A 17043-nucleotide genomic window follows, 5' to 3' on the forward strand; every position below is an offset into this window, starting at 1 on the left:
GTAAGGAGACTTGCCTTCCTCCCACCCATCTTGACGTCCATTACTTATATTGGAGCCAAGGTGCTATTTTAGAGACTCACATATGATTATGTTGCCCTATTACACAATACCCTTAATTTCCCTTTAGATAAAGACGAAAATGTTTAACATGACCTATACGGTCCTGCTGCATCAAGGATTTACTGGATTCTGCAGTTTTATTGTATTTCATTTGGCATTCATTGTCTATGCTGCAGTCATGCCAGTCATGTTTCATTTCCTCCAATGTATCTTCCCCTATATTTTCTCAAGACCTTTGTTCATACTTTGCCACTGTCTGCAATACTTTCCTTTCTTGTCATGGCTGAGCTAATCGACAGCTCTCAGGTTAGGAAGTAGGTTAGTCTTTACCCTATACATGCATAGGACTTTGTATTTTTTGATTTCTCATCACATTTGAAAATACCATAATTGTCCATATCATCTGCTAGATTGTAAGCTCCATGATGACAGGAAACATGTCTGTCTCCTCACTGGAATTCCACCACAGAACATTGTTCATTGATCATTGTGGGTATGCAGTACTCTCTGTTGAATCAATTGAAAGTCTAAGTAGGCATTTATAAACTGTTTCCTTTACCTTTTAGATAAAGGAATTGGTTTTGAGCTAGAGGGAAATAGATATCATCTGAGAGAGAGAGAGAGAGATTGAAGGAGCAGGGGAGACAGAGATAGTTGCATGGAAGAAAATAATGAGAGATAAAATTCATGAAAGCTCAGAGCATGGACAGCACTGCCTTAAGATCAATGTGCAGAGGGGACAGAGAAGGTTTTGTCTCATTCCAACCTGTCACCTTCCCTCTACAATGCTGAACAGCCTTATCTCAGCAAGGGCTTGGTACTCTTATTTCTAGCTTCCATTTACTAAACGCTTCCTATGTGTTTACACATATTACCTCATTTAATCCTAACAAGCCCATGAGGTAGACTCTTCTATTTTCCTCATTTTATATATGCTGTGGTAGAGACAAGAAGGTCTTAAGTAACCCACCCAATGTGGTAGAAGAACAGAGATTCAAGCCCAGGAAATCTGACTCCAGAGTGTCTACACTTAAAAACTATGTCGTCTGCCATTGGAATGCCTCGCCAGTGCAGCAGTCAGTGAGCACTGGTTGGTAGTATATTCATGAGAAAAATGGCTTGGGTAATCCTGATGATGAGAACTGAGAGGGAATTCAAAGCAAGATTGCCAGCAGGTGAGTGATATGTGACAGGTATTTTGATCTCATTCTGAACAAGCCTTTCTCATACTTTTCTGGTGTATTCAAAGCAAGACTTTCTGGCTCATTTTCGAAAGAATGGTCCTATGTGTTTGTGTGTGTGTGTATCAGTTGTAAAAGATAAAATTCACCAAAAATCTGTAAACTATAGAATTTAGGTGACTTTTCTTTGAGTTGTCGGTTAACTGCACATGAAGGGCATGAATCCTCAGCCACTCAGTTCCTGAAAGTAGATATCTGTATCAGTCTTCTAGAACTGCCATAACAAAATACCACAACCTGGGTGGTTTAAACAATATAAATTAATTTTCTTACAGTTCTACAGGCTAAAAGTCCAAAATCAGGGTGTCAACGTGTATAGTTTCTACATAGGCTTCTCTTTTTGGCTTGCAGATGGCCACCTCTCATGTATCTTCATATGTTCTTTCCTCTGTGCATGTGAATCTCTTAACAATCTTCTTATAAGGACACCAGTCATATTGGATTAGGACTCAACCATATGACTCCGTATTACCTCTTTAAAGGCTCTATCTTTAAATACAGTCCCATTCTGTAGTATTGGAGGTTAGGATTTCAATACATGAATTTGGAGAAGGGGGTACAAAACTTAGCCCATAATACCATCCTTTCCATGAATTTATAAAACTCTACTGAGGTCTAAGGAAATGATTAATTGGAACTTGTCAGTCTCACCCTGTAAAATCTTTAAAGAATAAAGGCAAAAACAAGTAGTATTTTGTTTCTTTGTTTTTCAGCCATAGTAAAGGTGGAGACAGGAGCATCCATAGTAGCTGTTTTCTGGACTACCTTCTGGTAGCCTCACTTTTTGAAGCAACTGAGATAGTCAATATAAGAGTTTTAGATGTCATGAAAATTTCTTAGGACTAATAAAGATTTGGTATTATAGAATCTACAGTAGAAATATGCATCTGAAAGTATCATAAGAAGTATTACTCTTTATGGTAAGAATCAACAAGATTGAGTCTCTCATATTTGTAAAGAAGTCATTTTCCAACACTTCCTTTGTCACAGATGTCCATTTTTGGGGAAAAAAAGACTAAGTCTGTTCATAAATGGGTAGTCATGTACTTTAGTGAAGATTAAACCCTTCATAATCCAGGAATGGAAATACGCTTAATATGTACTAACCATGGAAATTGTTCTTCCTCCTAGCTAATTAATGGTTTAGAAAAGGCAACCATTTCTTATGAATGAGACATGAAAGAATGTATGCTGGGTGGAACCACTAGACATTTCAGAAGTTTCTTTATTCTGAAAATGAGAAAACAAGTAGAAATAGTCTTCTTTCATGACTCTGCATCTAGTTATGCTGAGAAGGTGACATCTGCAACAGCAGTCATTCTGCAAATATGAGAGAACTACTGAAAAACCAGATGTACTGGGTTGAACAATATCTTCCCCCTGCAAATTCATGTCCATCCAGAACCTGTGAATGTGAACTTATTTGAACACAAATTCTTTGCAGATATAATCAGGTTAAGATGAGGTCATATCTGTTGACAGCAGGATCTAATCCAATGATCGCTGTCATTATAAGAAGAAGGAAATGCAGACATAGGAGATACACAGGGACAATCCCATGTAATGGATATAGGAGAAACTGGAGTTGCAAACCAAGGAACATCAAGGACCTCTGGCAAAAATGTAAGGAAAGGCAGGGAAAGTTTCTTCCCTAGAGGGATCATTGCCCTTTGACACTTTGATTTCAAACTTTCAGCCTCCAAAACAGTGAGAGGATAAACTCCCATATTTTTCAGCCACCTAGGCTGTGATACATTGTTACAGTAGCCCTTGAAAAGTAGAGCACAAGGCAGCCCTCATAATGTTAGGGTGAGCAGCGAAAACAAAATGGGTCCTTGATGATGCTAGTGAGCCCAAGGTGAAACCACACTACCTCTGGTCTTCTTGTTATTAAATGATATATTTTTTCCTCCCTGTTTTAGGCAATTCTGGTTGTTGTTTTTGTTTTTGTTCTTGCTGTTACTTATTTTTGAGACAACTCAAAGTACATGTGATATTTGGGGTATTGCAAATATTTGGGGAAGAACAAACTTGGAATAGCCCCGAATTCCCTATGCTAGCCAAACAGGTGGAGGCTCCAAGTGTAGAGATTTAGGAGATTAATGTAAATGTGACCTCATGTGTTCTCACAGTCTGGTGAAGCTTTGCACTTATCACTTACATTCTGTTACTTACTATTACTCCACTGCTACCCTAGACTGGTGTGGCCTGGGGAAACACTAGTGATATTTGCTTGGTGGTCAAGCAACATACAAGTAAATTCCACTTGCCTCATATCAAGATCCTAGTCTGAGTTTTGATTAAAGATAAAGAGATGCAAAAATACCCAAATCACATGCATGAAAACAAAATGTCTGCTTCTTCAGATAGTTCTATTTTTGTGTCTATAATTCTGTTCACCAACTGCATGTGTAACCTTTCTTTAAATTTGCAAAATAATTCAGAAGTTTTCATGCTGCCAATTGCTAATCAAACCTTCTTCATCAACATCCACGCCCTCTTCCCATTTGTCATCTTATTCATACATTGCAAACAGTGGCTCATGCAGCTCCCTTTTCTCTTTGCCTCAGGAAAACAGTCTACAGATCCAAGGGGAAGCTTATTAGCAGCTAAAAGCTAATTTTTAATGCTATCTAATCAGGTTGCTGACTCATTTAAATTATGAACTTTAAGAAAAAAATTCCTCATTTAATGATTCAAATATTAGTGTGCCTTGTCACACAGTGCCTGTAATATTGCTTGCTTCCTCTTGAGGAGTTCAAGTCTTAATCCTTTCTGAGAAGAAATTGGTAAACCTGTTTCTTTCTCAGTACATATGGTGAAAACCTATGAGATCTGTTTGATTTATATAAGTGTCTTTGGCTGCTATTTTATATTTATCCAAACTATATTATAAAGTACAAGTAAGACTCAGCTCCAAGAATAAGATTTTTTTTTAATATAAAGACTGGACATGTTAGTGAATATGGCACATGCAGACTTTCCAGTTATGACTGGCTTACTAAATTGATTTCATTCATTCTACATCATGTTATTTGCCTTCATTATTGATTTATCCTGTAAGCTAATGAATGAAAATGCAGGTGCTTGACATTTTCATATATTTTAAACATGTTTTTAAAGCTGCAACATTGTAAAAATCTTTTTATAGTGTTCGTTTTTTTCCTAACTGGGTGTGTTTTCATTTTTTAAGAAGAGGAAAAACCTGTGGCAACAGTTAGGCATCTCTCTGCTTTCTGTTGGCACTATCAAGAAACTGATTTGAAATGGAATCAGTAACTAAAGGACATTATCCATTCCAACATGAATTGGACATACATGTAGGTCATACAAATTTACATACAGTAATATCATGTGGCATGAAGTCTATGACTTTGCTCAATTAGAGGAAATTATTTCAGGAGCTACTCATGGATATCAGTGAAGCATCCAACAACGTTTGTAAAATAAACATCTGTCACCTACAAAGGAAGTTTTGCTCCTTTAGAATTTTCAAATATTCCAAGTTAACTCTAGAATGGTTCAGTTGGTATATTCTTAACATATGAGCTATACAATTATTATTAGAGGAGACTTAAAACAACCTGCTACCTGAAAACAGGGCACATTCGAACAACACGGAAGATGATCATCTGGCCTCTGACAGAGGACTACAGAAAGAAACATCTTACTGATCCCAATTTTCAGTTTTAAGGTCCTTCCACTGAGACTAATTTCTCTTCTGCAGCATAAAAAAAAAAAAAAAAACAAACCCAAACCCCCAAAATATTATACCATCTTCCTTCCCACATGATATTCTTTCAAATATTTGAAAACTGCTGTGTCTTCATACACACATTTCAAGGCCAAAATAATCTCAGCATCTTCATCCACCTGTCCTCTTCTTCACACTCTTTAACAGTGGCGTTTGGTGTTAAATACAACATTCTGGCTTGCTATGACGCACCTGGGATACAGGATTATTATACCCCATAGACTGTGTATGAAGACATAAAGAGATGCTTTTGAAGGGAAAAAAAAATCTGATTTTGAAAGAGAATAACCCATTCTTCCCTTTCTTCTCTCCCTCGTCTTCTTATTTTTCTCTCTTCCTTCCTGAATAATTCTGTCTACAATAATTTATGTTGTACTGATCAAGATAGTTTTTTTTTTTTTTTTTTTTTTTTTTTCCCCAGGTGCCTGGGTGGCTCAGGTGTTTAAGCAACTGCCTTCGGCTTGGGTCGTGATCCCGGAGTCCCAGGATCAAGTTCTGCATCCGGCTCCCAGCTCCCCGGGGAGTCTGCTTCTCCCTCTGACCTACTCCACTCTCATGCTCTCTCTCTCTCTCTCTCAAATACATAAATAAAGAAAATCTTTAAAAAAATAGTTTCTTTTTTCACCCAGAAGAGAACTGCAGAGCAGTGTGAGTTGTTGGATCTCTGTATGTACAAGAGGACAATAGAGGCTGTCAACACTGGGTGGGTGTTTCTCTGAAGGAAACAGAAGATAGCATTGTAGATTTCTCTACCTTTATTTAAATCTCCTTTTATTTCTTTCAGCAATGTTTCATACTTTTCTTGTCCTCCTTTTATTTCTTTTGTTAACTTTTCCCTTAAATTTTATTTCTTATGCTGTTTTGAATAGGATTATTTTTATAACTTCACTTTTGGATTGTTCATTTTTAGTATATTGAAATACAACTTAGTTTTATATTTTGATCTTGTATTCTGCAACCTTACTAAACTCATTTTTTAGTTCTAACGGTGTGTGCATGTATGTATATATTCCTTGGGTTTTTCTGTATATAGGATTATGTCATCTGTTATTACTGTTGTACTTTTTCCTTTCTAATTTCTGTATGGTGTTAAGTTAGAAAAAAAATTTTGCCTTATTGCACTGGCTAGAACTTACAAAACATCATTGAACAGAAGTGGTGAGAACAGACGTTCTTGCTTTATTTTTAATCGTAAAGAGTAAGCATTCAATATTTCAACACTAAGGATGATGATAGCTGTGGGTTTTTCACAGATGTGTTTTATCAGTTCCTTTGTAGTTCTGGTTCTAGTTTTTTGAGGGTTATTATAATAAATGAATATTGAATTCTGTCATTTTTGTTTGTTTTATTTGTTGAGATGGCCATGTGATTTTTTGGTCTTTATTCTATTAAACATCTTTTTTTTTTAAAGATTTGTATTTATTTATTTGACAGAGAGAGAGAGACACAGTGAGAGAGAGAACACAGGCAGAAGTAAGAAAGGGAGATGAAGGCTCCCCACTGAGCAGGGAGCCCGATGCGGGGCTTGATCCAAGGACCTTGGGATCATGACCTGAGCAGAAGGCATCTGTTTAACGACTGAGCTACCCAGGCGCTCTGGTCTTTATTCTATTAATAAAGATAGATGTGATGTGATAGACTGAATAATGGCCCCCAAAATATGTCCAGATGCCCACACCTTATTCCTAGAACCTATGAATATATGTTATCTTAAGTAGCAATAGAAAACTAATGCTGATCGTGGTACTTGGAAATGATATACTGCTTTAGCAAATACCTAAAAATGTGGTAGTAGCTTTTGGAATTGGACAGTAGGCAAAGCCTGAAAGAATTATGAAGAATACATTAGAAAAATTCTAGATTGCCTTGAATAAGCTGAGTGTTAAAGGTGCCATCAGTGAGAATTCAGAAGGAAGGGAGGAACATCGTAGAATAAAATCCGTTTTCTTAGAGAATAGATTATTGGCAGAAATATAAGTATTAAAGGAGCTTCAGATGAGGGCTCAACAGGAAATCAAGAACATGCTTTTGGAAACTGGAGACAAGGAATCCTTATTACATAATGTCAAGAAGCTTAGCTGAATTATGCTTTACAAGCTATACGAAACCTAGAATTTGTAAACAATGAACTTCAATATTTAGCTGAGATTTTCAAGCAGAGTGTTGAAGGTGTGGACTGTTTTCTCCTTGCTGTTTATAATAAGCCACAGATGATTGTTTCTAGCCCCTGAAACTAAAGTTTGCATGATTGGATTTTAATTTTATTGGGCAGGTGATTCCTTTTGTCCTTTCATTTTCTTCATTTTTGAATGGGGATATCTATAACTGTTTCTTATACCTGTTCCAGCACCGTGTTTGGGGAGTAGTTAACTTATGTTCTAGTTTTACAGCTGCACAGATGGAGAGGAATTTTGCCTCGGGATGGATTACCTCTAGAGCTTTACTAATTTCAATAATTTAGATGATAAAATTTGGTACTTGTGAGCAGATAAGTCTAGGTGAGATTTGAGACTTGAATTAATATTATATTGAAGACCTTAGGATATGGTGAATATATTTTTTGTGGAATGACTCCCTCTGGGACCAGAAGGAGCACCATGGTAGGCTGACTAATAACCCTCAAAGTTATCATCCCCAGGCCCTGTGAAAACGTTACCTTACATAGCAATAGAAAACCAAGACATGATATATTATGTTAACATATGTTTGGATGTTGAATTACCTTTCCACCCCTTAATTAGATAATTCTTATTTGGTCATGAAGTTTAATGCTTTTAAATATATATATATATATATGGCCTGATTTGTTTTACTAATATTTTGATAAGGATTTACAATTAATTTTTAAACACAGTGGTACTTTATTTTTATATATGTTAAAATTTACCTTCTGTGTGCCTTTTCTAGACAATTGGAACTCTCACACTACAACTTGTTTCAGGGTAAGTTATTAAATATAATATTATAATATTAACCTTCATTGTGTGAATAATATGCAATATATTTCTATAGTTAAATTATTTCCTTTTAGGTCTACTTTAATCTTAAATACATTCATATTTTTATGTAAGTTAGGTACTTTTGAAAAATTTTACTTCCATTTTTAACCATCTATGTTATTCATTTGGAACCGAGTATATCCTTGAAGTATCATAACCTATAAGATGAATTACATTCATTCAATTGTGTTAAATATCAAATATATTTAAATGTTCATTATTTTATCACTAATTTACAGAAATATGATTTTATACATTCCTCACAGTCCCATTAGGAATAGCTCTTTGAAAAATAAGAAGGAATATCACTGGTCAAACTGGGCTACTTCTCCAAAGTAGCTGGAGTCTCCAAGAAAATGAAGATAACTCAAACTCTATTTCTTTTTCCAAGTGGCTCTAAGACTATTTTACTCAGAATTTGTCTTTTATTGGGCACCTGGGTGGCTCAGTGGGTTAAGCTGTTGCCTCCGGCTCAGGTCATGATCTCCGGGTCCTGGGATCGAGTCCCACATCAGGCTCTCTGCTCAGCAGGGAGTTTGCTTCCCTCTCTCTCTGTCTGCCTCTCTGTCTACTTGTGATCTCTCTCTGTCAAATAAATAAATAAAATCTTTAAAAAAAAAAAAAAAGAATTTGCCTTTTCTTAATTTTGTTCTCCTTCCAGTGTGCTTTGATTTTTCATCATCTGGCTGTCTTCTCAGGTTCAATGATCCCAGCAAACTTTTTCTTCATTCCTATGGGTACATAATTGATTCTGTGCTTTGCCTATGGTTAATTCCTCTTATGTTTACAGCTTCTCATTTCATGTGCAAATACTCACTGACAACTCTGGATTCATGGTTTCTGAACATACTACTTAAAGGGCAGTTAGATCCACCTGGAACTTTAGTCTCTAGGACTTTCAATTTGACCACTCCCTCTAACTCCAGCTCGTACTACCACCACCAACCTCTAAGTTCTTGGGGTCTTTATAATATTGCTCTTTTCATATCATGGATATTATTTAAGGATCATTTTAACTGTGTTTTATTATTATTGTTTCTTAAAATTCAAGGAATTCTTGATTATATCACTGAAATATATCCGAAGAATGCCTCATCTCTTTCAATCAAATGTCATTATTATTAAAATACAAATGTCCATGCCATCATTATTAAAATCCAAATGTAATTTGCTCAATACAAACAATTCAATATCATTATGTATTAAGTCACTATGCTAGGCATTGGAATATATAGGTAATTAAGCCTGGTCTGAACTCCCAAGCCATTCATGGTCTATTACAGGAGAGATGATGATAAACTAATAGTTCCTATTGATGACAAGAAAAAAAATAGTAATGTTTTTAAAAACGGTGATTGTTTTAAAAGTTTGATAACATTTACCAAGCAAATGTTCACAAACCATAATGTAGGAGAATACGGAACTTTTTCATGTGAATCATGTGTAGACTGGGGATTTCAGAAAAGTGTAATGACATGTCCAAAAACTCATGCATGGCAGAGGCTTAGTTTGGGTTCCTCAGAAGTAAAACCTTAGATACTGTCTTGAATACACAGAATTTATTTGGGGGAGTGAACCTAGTAAATAGGACTGAGGGGAAGAGCACAGTGAGAAAGGAAAAGAATTAAAAACAATACAAGCTTTCATTCTGAGTTTTGCCCCAAGCAACAAAGTCTCAGTCTGTCAGTGCCCCTGAAAATAAAGGGAAGGTGTGCATGCTGTTCCCCTAAAAGTCAGAATAATAGACTATTTATCTACCACTTCTGCCCACTACTGGTTGAGGATCCCCCCCGCAAGGGTAGTTCAAGAAGACAGAGCTTGTGGACAACTGTCCAGCACGGCAGGTCTGAATTCAGTGGCAGACAGAGCTGTGACACAGGCAGCAGAAGCCCAGAGGCATGTTTTAACTGGGGACTTGAAAGTTACTTCATACAGATAAGCATGGGATGTGTGCCTGTATGTGTATGTATAGCTGGGTGTAGAGGACTGCAGGATGTGAGCGACAGGGCAGAGGACTGAAAAAGCAGGTGGGAATAAGATGATTAGTGACTGAAGGGGCCAAAATATGAAATTTGAACTCTCCCTGGTATAAGCATTGGCGAACAGATGAAAATTTGTAAGTAGAAGTAACGTGGTGGTTTTTGTGTTTGAGAAGCATTCCTCTGAAAACAAGTTAGTTAATGACTTGAAAAGGAGCAAGATGGGAAGACAAAACTAGCAGAAGATGAAAGAAATGGCTCCTTTGGGGGACGAAGTAGTAATGTTGAGACTGGAGATTAGGGACTGTTTAATGGAGAAGTATAAGTCATGGACCAGAAACTTGTATTTAATTAGATACGGAAAGTAAAGGGAAAGAGAGAAAAGAATAGTGCCTCATATCTTTGCAGATGAACACGTGAGATGGTGATCCTTGCAATTAAAACTAGGGATGAAGTTCACATATTCAGCTGGCTAAGGATACCAGGAGGCATATGGAGCTTGAGCAATAAAAAAGGGTCTGGGTTTGGGTTATGGATTTGGTGTTTTCTATAACTAAGTAGCAGGGGACTCTGCTGTTGTGCATGTGATCATCCACAAAGAATATACACGAAACAAAGAGATAGAAGCTGAGGACTCTGAGTTACACCACTATCTAAGGAGTGGGTAGAAGAGAAACCACAAATGATCATATAATGAGTGAGTGGGAAAAGTTAAACCAGGAGAGACCGTAGTCACAAAACCTAAGAGAGACTAAAATGTAAAAGAGAATATATTAAATTGCTTTAAACTGCAGGCATTTTAATAGTGCTAACAGTGGTCAGTCGTGTTATGTATCTCTTACTTGAATGTACTTACTTCTCATATGAGAATGAGAAGTGGAAATCAGATTTTGCAGTTAAGCTATTAGTAGTGATCATTATAAGAGCAATTTCTGTACACTGGTAAGAAAAGTCGGCTCACAACGAGTTAAGGAGAGAATGGAAGGAAAAGCAAAATAACCAGGCTAAGGATGGAAAGAAGTGAAATTAACAAACAGAAGGGATGAGGTAAGAATAAATTGGGCTTTTTTTTTTAATATGAGAGAATATGAGAGAAACGTGAACATCTTTTACATGCTTAGGAGGAAGGACCAGCTCGTATAGGAGGAAGAGAAATAAATAATGGAGCAAGACATAAGGTGAGAGCAATGCTGAAAGCGTGATAGGTTAGTGGTAGATATAAAAAGAGATACATCTTTCTTTTAAACAAAAAGAAAAAGAAAGAAACAGGAAACATAGTTAAATTTAGGTGTTTTAAATTATGACATGTTAATAGTGCAGCTATTTACAATTTTAACGGCAGCAATATTAGACGAAACAGATTTTGGCTCTGCGATGACACTGGTTATTAGGGAGAACTTCCCCCTTATAGAATTTGTTAATGAATTGGGAGCACTTCTCTAGGAGATCTTTAAGGACAGCAGAGATAGCCATCAATCAGGAATGATTTAGGTGAAGGCTGGTGATGAGGCCCCTGTTGATACCTCCCAGCACTATTCATCCCATTAGTAGACTATATCAGATAAAACTTATTTTGGAAGTGGCAGTTCTTAGCTCGGTTGTAGGTAAATGGTACACAGTAAGTAGTTAATAAATAGCTATTAACTTAATGACATAACATCCTCTACATTTTAAGAAGAGAGATATAGCAGTAGTTTAATTAATTATTATCTTTGGACCAGAAAATACTTGCACCACCGGGATTCTAATTAGGAAAATTATTAATAGAAAGACATCTTAGCCACAAGATTTGCTTAATTTGTATTTATGAGATAGATTTTACACATTTTTGTAGTAACATGCTTTTGTGATTTTAGTTCCTGTGTTTGAACACAAAAAAAGTCCCTGTTTTTAAACAATCAAAGAAAAGGCACTGCATCTCAAGACCTGTTTTTAGAAGTGCAATATCTAGGGCATCATTGGGTCAGTTTCTAATATTGCTTGAAGCCTCTGTGGAGTTGATCCAGAGATGGCTATCTCATTTGTTCACAATAGGGCTCACACTGTCTCTTAGGTGGGGTCCCTTAAGAAGTAGGAGATCTGAAGAAAAATTGCCCAGTCTACAGTCAAAAGGTAATTGTTTGCTCAGCTGAGAATTATTCACTTGCTTTGACCCACCTTATGGGTTTCCTCATCACTCTGCAGCTCTAAATGCAACAGGGAAAACTGCTGCAGAACGTGGTGGTCTGCCTGTTTTCTACTGAAATTAAACTATTCTTTTCACGACATGAGAGCAAATCTGCATTTGAAGTAGGAGAATCAGATTCACGGTTAGGTTGTCTAACCTTCGATACTATGAAAACATAACTTGCAGTTTTTACTTCTATAATAGATTTTTGCATTTCTGTACCATTTTGACTGATATATTCTCCTTTGACATTAGCATTTTATTTCAAATTAGTTATTTGGAGAATATTCTCCTTTTAAATAAAACAATTATTTTAAACCGTTTCAAACTTTTAACTTATGTAGATGGCATACAATATAAAATAATACTTTCTACAGAAGCTATGATATAATGGTCTTATACCTTTCTCTCTCTTTCTCTCTTTCTCAGTATAAAGAGATCCCTTTAAGTATATATTGTGGAGAATTAATGCATCCTTATGAGTGGAAACAAATAACTTTCCTTCTTGCAAGTTTCAGAGAGAACAAGAATAATATGCACACGTAAAATGTATTTCACCTAGACAGAACCATGTCTTGGCTAAGATGTCATTGTCCATTGAGTGCTGTTTATCCCATATAATTAGTTTTCAGTTGGTTTTTCCAAGTTCAGAAGCTCTTCAACTTTGGAATTATGAAAGACACACCAAAGACATATTGAGAGCATTAAGCCCACACTAAAAGGAAAATGATTTACAGTTTTTAAAGCAGTCTACTCATATATAATTATCTACACCACAAATTATCCATGTTCTAATGTCGGATTGTGTCTTATAGGTAATTACTGTGCTAAAAGTTAGTTCCAAATCATCGCAGTGTTGGTTTATTTGTTTTTATAATTTCAAATAATATTTTCAGTTACTTGTTCTTGTGGTGAAATATCAGGTAACTACTTCTTTAGGAAAATTCTAGTTGCTTTATGATACATCCGAAACCCCTTGTTTAGAAGAGGTAGGATATGGTCTCACAATTTTTTACAAAAAAGCAAATCACACTTGTTTTTGCTTCTAAATCATACGCATAAGATCAGCACTGAGTAGCATAGACTATTAGCACTCCAAGTCCTCATCAGAGAATTTAATTTCCGGCTAGTAATTATTTTTTCCAGAATTTAGAAAAACCTTCTGACTCTAAATAACAGAAGTATTTACTTGGGCTCACAGGCCACAGATTGGTGTCCCATAGCCCAAATGAGCTTATACATAAGTGTTTTATTCATCTCATTGTGTCCAAAACTTATTTTTAAATTAGATAACAGTATTTCAAAATCAAGAGTTTCATATAAAATCAGAATATTTGACATTTTTGGGACCTACATTGTTATAAGTTTACAACTTACACGGGTTTAAGCAGTCTTCATTATACCTTTTTTTTCCCCCTAGGATTTGATTTATTTATTTATTTATTTATTTATTTGACAGAGAGAGAGACAGTGAGAAAGGAAACTCAAGCAGAAGAAACAAGAGAGTGAGAAACAGGCCTCCCGCTGAGCAGGGAGCCCACTCACTGGATCCCAGGACCCTGGGATCATGACCTGAGCCAAAGGCAGACAATTAAAGACTAAGCCTTATAGGAACCCCCTCATTATACCTTCTCTATCCACTTACTACCTTTGTAATCACTTGAGTTTGCCCTGACTACAAGGACCCAGTTTCAATTCTAAGTCAATTTATTAACTGTGTCAGCTTGAAAACGTGATATAACCACCACACCTCAGTTCTCTCATGATTCAAATGTGAATCACAATACCAGCTTTATAGAATCATTCCTGTTAAAGTGAGTTCTAGATATTTCAGAGTACAGACAATCCCCATGATTAATGTGGCAATACTGGGGAAACTGTAGCAAGCTCAGTTTCACTTCAGATTCCTTGGATCATGAATTTATGAGGTGATTCAGAATCGGTCTTATTTTTTGCAGGATCCAAAACCTGATTGGTCAGGATCCACTGACAACTCATATTAATCAAATCTGTGCTATTTTGTGGCATAAACTTTAATTGTTGAGGTATTAGACGTTTGAGTCCTATGGCCAACATATCTTCCCTTTGGGAAATTTACATGCATTGTCAAATTCCAGCCAGGGGGCTGTTCATTCACAATCAGAAATACAACAGGCCAGGTTAGTATATACACTATTTCAGTCCCCGGGCTGAGCAGTCATTCTCTTCCTCAGATGCTTCAGTGGGAAAACACAGCTCAATTAGAAGATGGCTTGGTGAATACGAAATCAGAAAAACAGAATTAGTTCTAAGATTTAAATAGTTGATAGGATTAGATGAAGCTATACTGTTACAACTGGACAGGAAAAGCCTTTGGCCTATGTCACCCACTTCCTTGGGCTGTCCTTGGTTGGATAGTGATTATATTTGACATTGAACTCTGCTTATTTTATTTTTCATGCTTAACCTACGTTCCTTCTGATTGATATTGATATTTTGTTGGACGTGTGAATTCATGCAATCACGATTCATTCAAGGCTTTCTCTTCTGAGAGAATCTTTGTCTTTCTAAGATAGATTGTCTATCCCTGTCCAGGTTGATTATGCCATGATCTTCCTGTTTAATTCTCCAAAGATAGCTTATTTGCAAATTCTTTGTAACCTTCTAGTTACAATTCAGACTGGCTTTTTTCCTTTTAGCTCCTTATAAGGATTTGCTCTCCCAATTTCACTAATTATCTTTTTAACACATTTGTCTCTGTGTGTGGTTGGTATTCTGTATGTATGTCCATGTACCTTAGGATGCATGTTTAGTGGAATCTGCCATACATGTCTCTTAGTTTTTAAAGAAAACAATTTACCCTTTGTAACTTCCATTTTTTTTTTTTTAAATCTGCCATATGTGGTGATGACAAGAGGAAAGGGGAGTGGTGGGTGAAATAGTGGATGGGATTAAATAGTATGCTTATCAATATAGGAAAATAACTTAAAAAAGAATTTCTGAGATCCTTTCCATTTTAAGTTCCTCTGATCTCATGATTAATCTTAATATTAAAGAAGTCATGATTTTGATGGATAAATAGCAGTTTGTAACATTTTTTACCTAAAAGTTTCAAATACCTGCAAAAAAATCATATGTATTTGCTCTAAGTTATAAAATAAATAACATGCATTTCTTCAGATTTTATGGCAGATTTAAAAAGACAAAAACAGTTACTACAAAGATGTGGTCTTCAATTTTACTTCAATGATTAATGCATTTATTTAAAAAGTACAGCTTATTTTTTCTATCCCTTTTCTATGTTCAAGATGTCTGAGCAAAATTCTGGATTTCCCTGGGTCTGCCAGTAGGACCTGTGATCAACTGTGCTGACAACACAGGACAACACAGGAGCCAAAAATCTGTTTATTATCCTGGTGAAGGGGATCAAGGGATGACTGAGCAGACTTACTGATGCTGGTGTGGGTGCCATGGTGAGGCCACAGTGAAGAAAGGCAAACCAGAGCCCAGAAAGAAGGCACATCCAGCAGTGGTAATTCCACAATGAAAGAATACTGTAGAAAGATAGTGTGTTTATTTTGAAGATAACCTGGGGGTCATGGTAAACAATAAAGGTAAAATGAAAGGTCCTGCTATCGCAGAACCAATTGCAAAGAAGTGTGCAGATCTGTGGCCCAAGATTGCATCCAATGCTGGAAGGATTGCATGATTCTTTGGTGTATTTGTTTAAAATAAGTAAATAAAGAAAATTTGGGGGCACATGGGTGGCTCAGTGGGTTAAGCCTCTGCCTTCGGCTCAGGTCATGATCTCAGGATCCTGGGATTAAGCCCTGCATCGGGCTCTCTGCTCAGTGGGGAGCCTGCTTCCTCCTCTCTCTCTGCCTGCCTCTCTGCCTACTTGTGATCTCTCTCTCTCTCTGTCTGTCAAATAAATAAATAAAATATTTAAAAAAATAAAGATGATTTTCTCCTCCTCCCCAAAATACAAAAATAAGAATAAATTTTTAAAAAGGGACAAAATTCATTGACTACATGAATATACTAACATGAAAATATCTTCATTTTCTGATCTGTAGATTTTAGATCATTATTTGTGATGTTTTAACTTTATATTTTAAAGTGATAGGAGACCACTTTTATGTGTATTTTCCATAGTATAATTATTCATATTTAAAAGTTCAAAATTATGTTCAAATATATTGTATTTTTATATTGAATAATGTTATAAAACTAGCATAACATATAACAAGTGCTCAGTCATTGTATGTATGCCACAATTATTTAAAAACCATAATATAGAATAATAGTAGATTATAAAAATTCAATTTGATCCTAATTTAATGAAAATAGTTGAGCTATTAATTATTTACTTTGTTTTGTAAAACTCAAAGTCTATTTATTATAGGTCAGGTATGCCTTGAAATCTCAAGAAATAAAATTGGGTCATATAAAAAGGAGAAACTTGTCTAAAGGCTAAGCAAAATCTTAGTGAAGAAAAAAAAGGGAAGGGAACTAAGGTTATTATACATAAACATTTTTCAGTCCTTTGTTTCCTGTGAACATAAGACAGTCAAGATTTAAAAGAGAAGGCACCTGGGTGGCTCAGTCAGTTAAGCAGCTGCCTTTGGCTTAGGTCATGATCCCAGGGTTCTGGGATCAAGCCCCACATTGTTGGACTCCCTGCTTGGCAAGGAGTCTCCACCTCCCTCTCCTTCTGACCCTCTTCCCAGCTTGTGTTCTCCCATGTTCTCTCTCTCTCTCTCAAATGAATACATTAAAAAATCTTAAAAAAAAAGGGGGGGGATTTAAAGGAGAAAGAAACTAAGCTGGCAGTGAAGTCGATAAATACTAATTGCTAATAAAC

General features: G+C 36.1%; 1 pseudogene; it reads left to right on the forward strand.

Annotated features, from left to right (window-relative positions):
* Nucleotides 1–1174: 1174 nt before the first annotated feature.
* On the forward strand, nucleotides 1175–15888 carry LOC125101661 (60S ribosomal protein L23-like; annotated as a pseudogene).
* The last annotated feature ends 1155 nt before the right edge of the window (nucleotides 15889–17043 follow it).

Source organism: Lutra lutra, chromosome 6, assembly GCF_902655055.1.
Source record: "Lutra lutra chromosome 6, mLutLut1.2, whole genome shotgun sequence".
NCBI classification, from domain to species: Eukaryota; Metazoa; Chordata; class Mammalia; order Carnivora; family Mustelidae; genus Lutra; species Lutra lutra.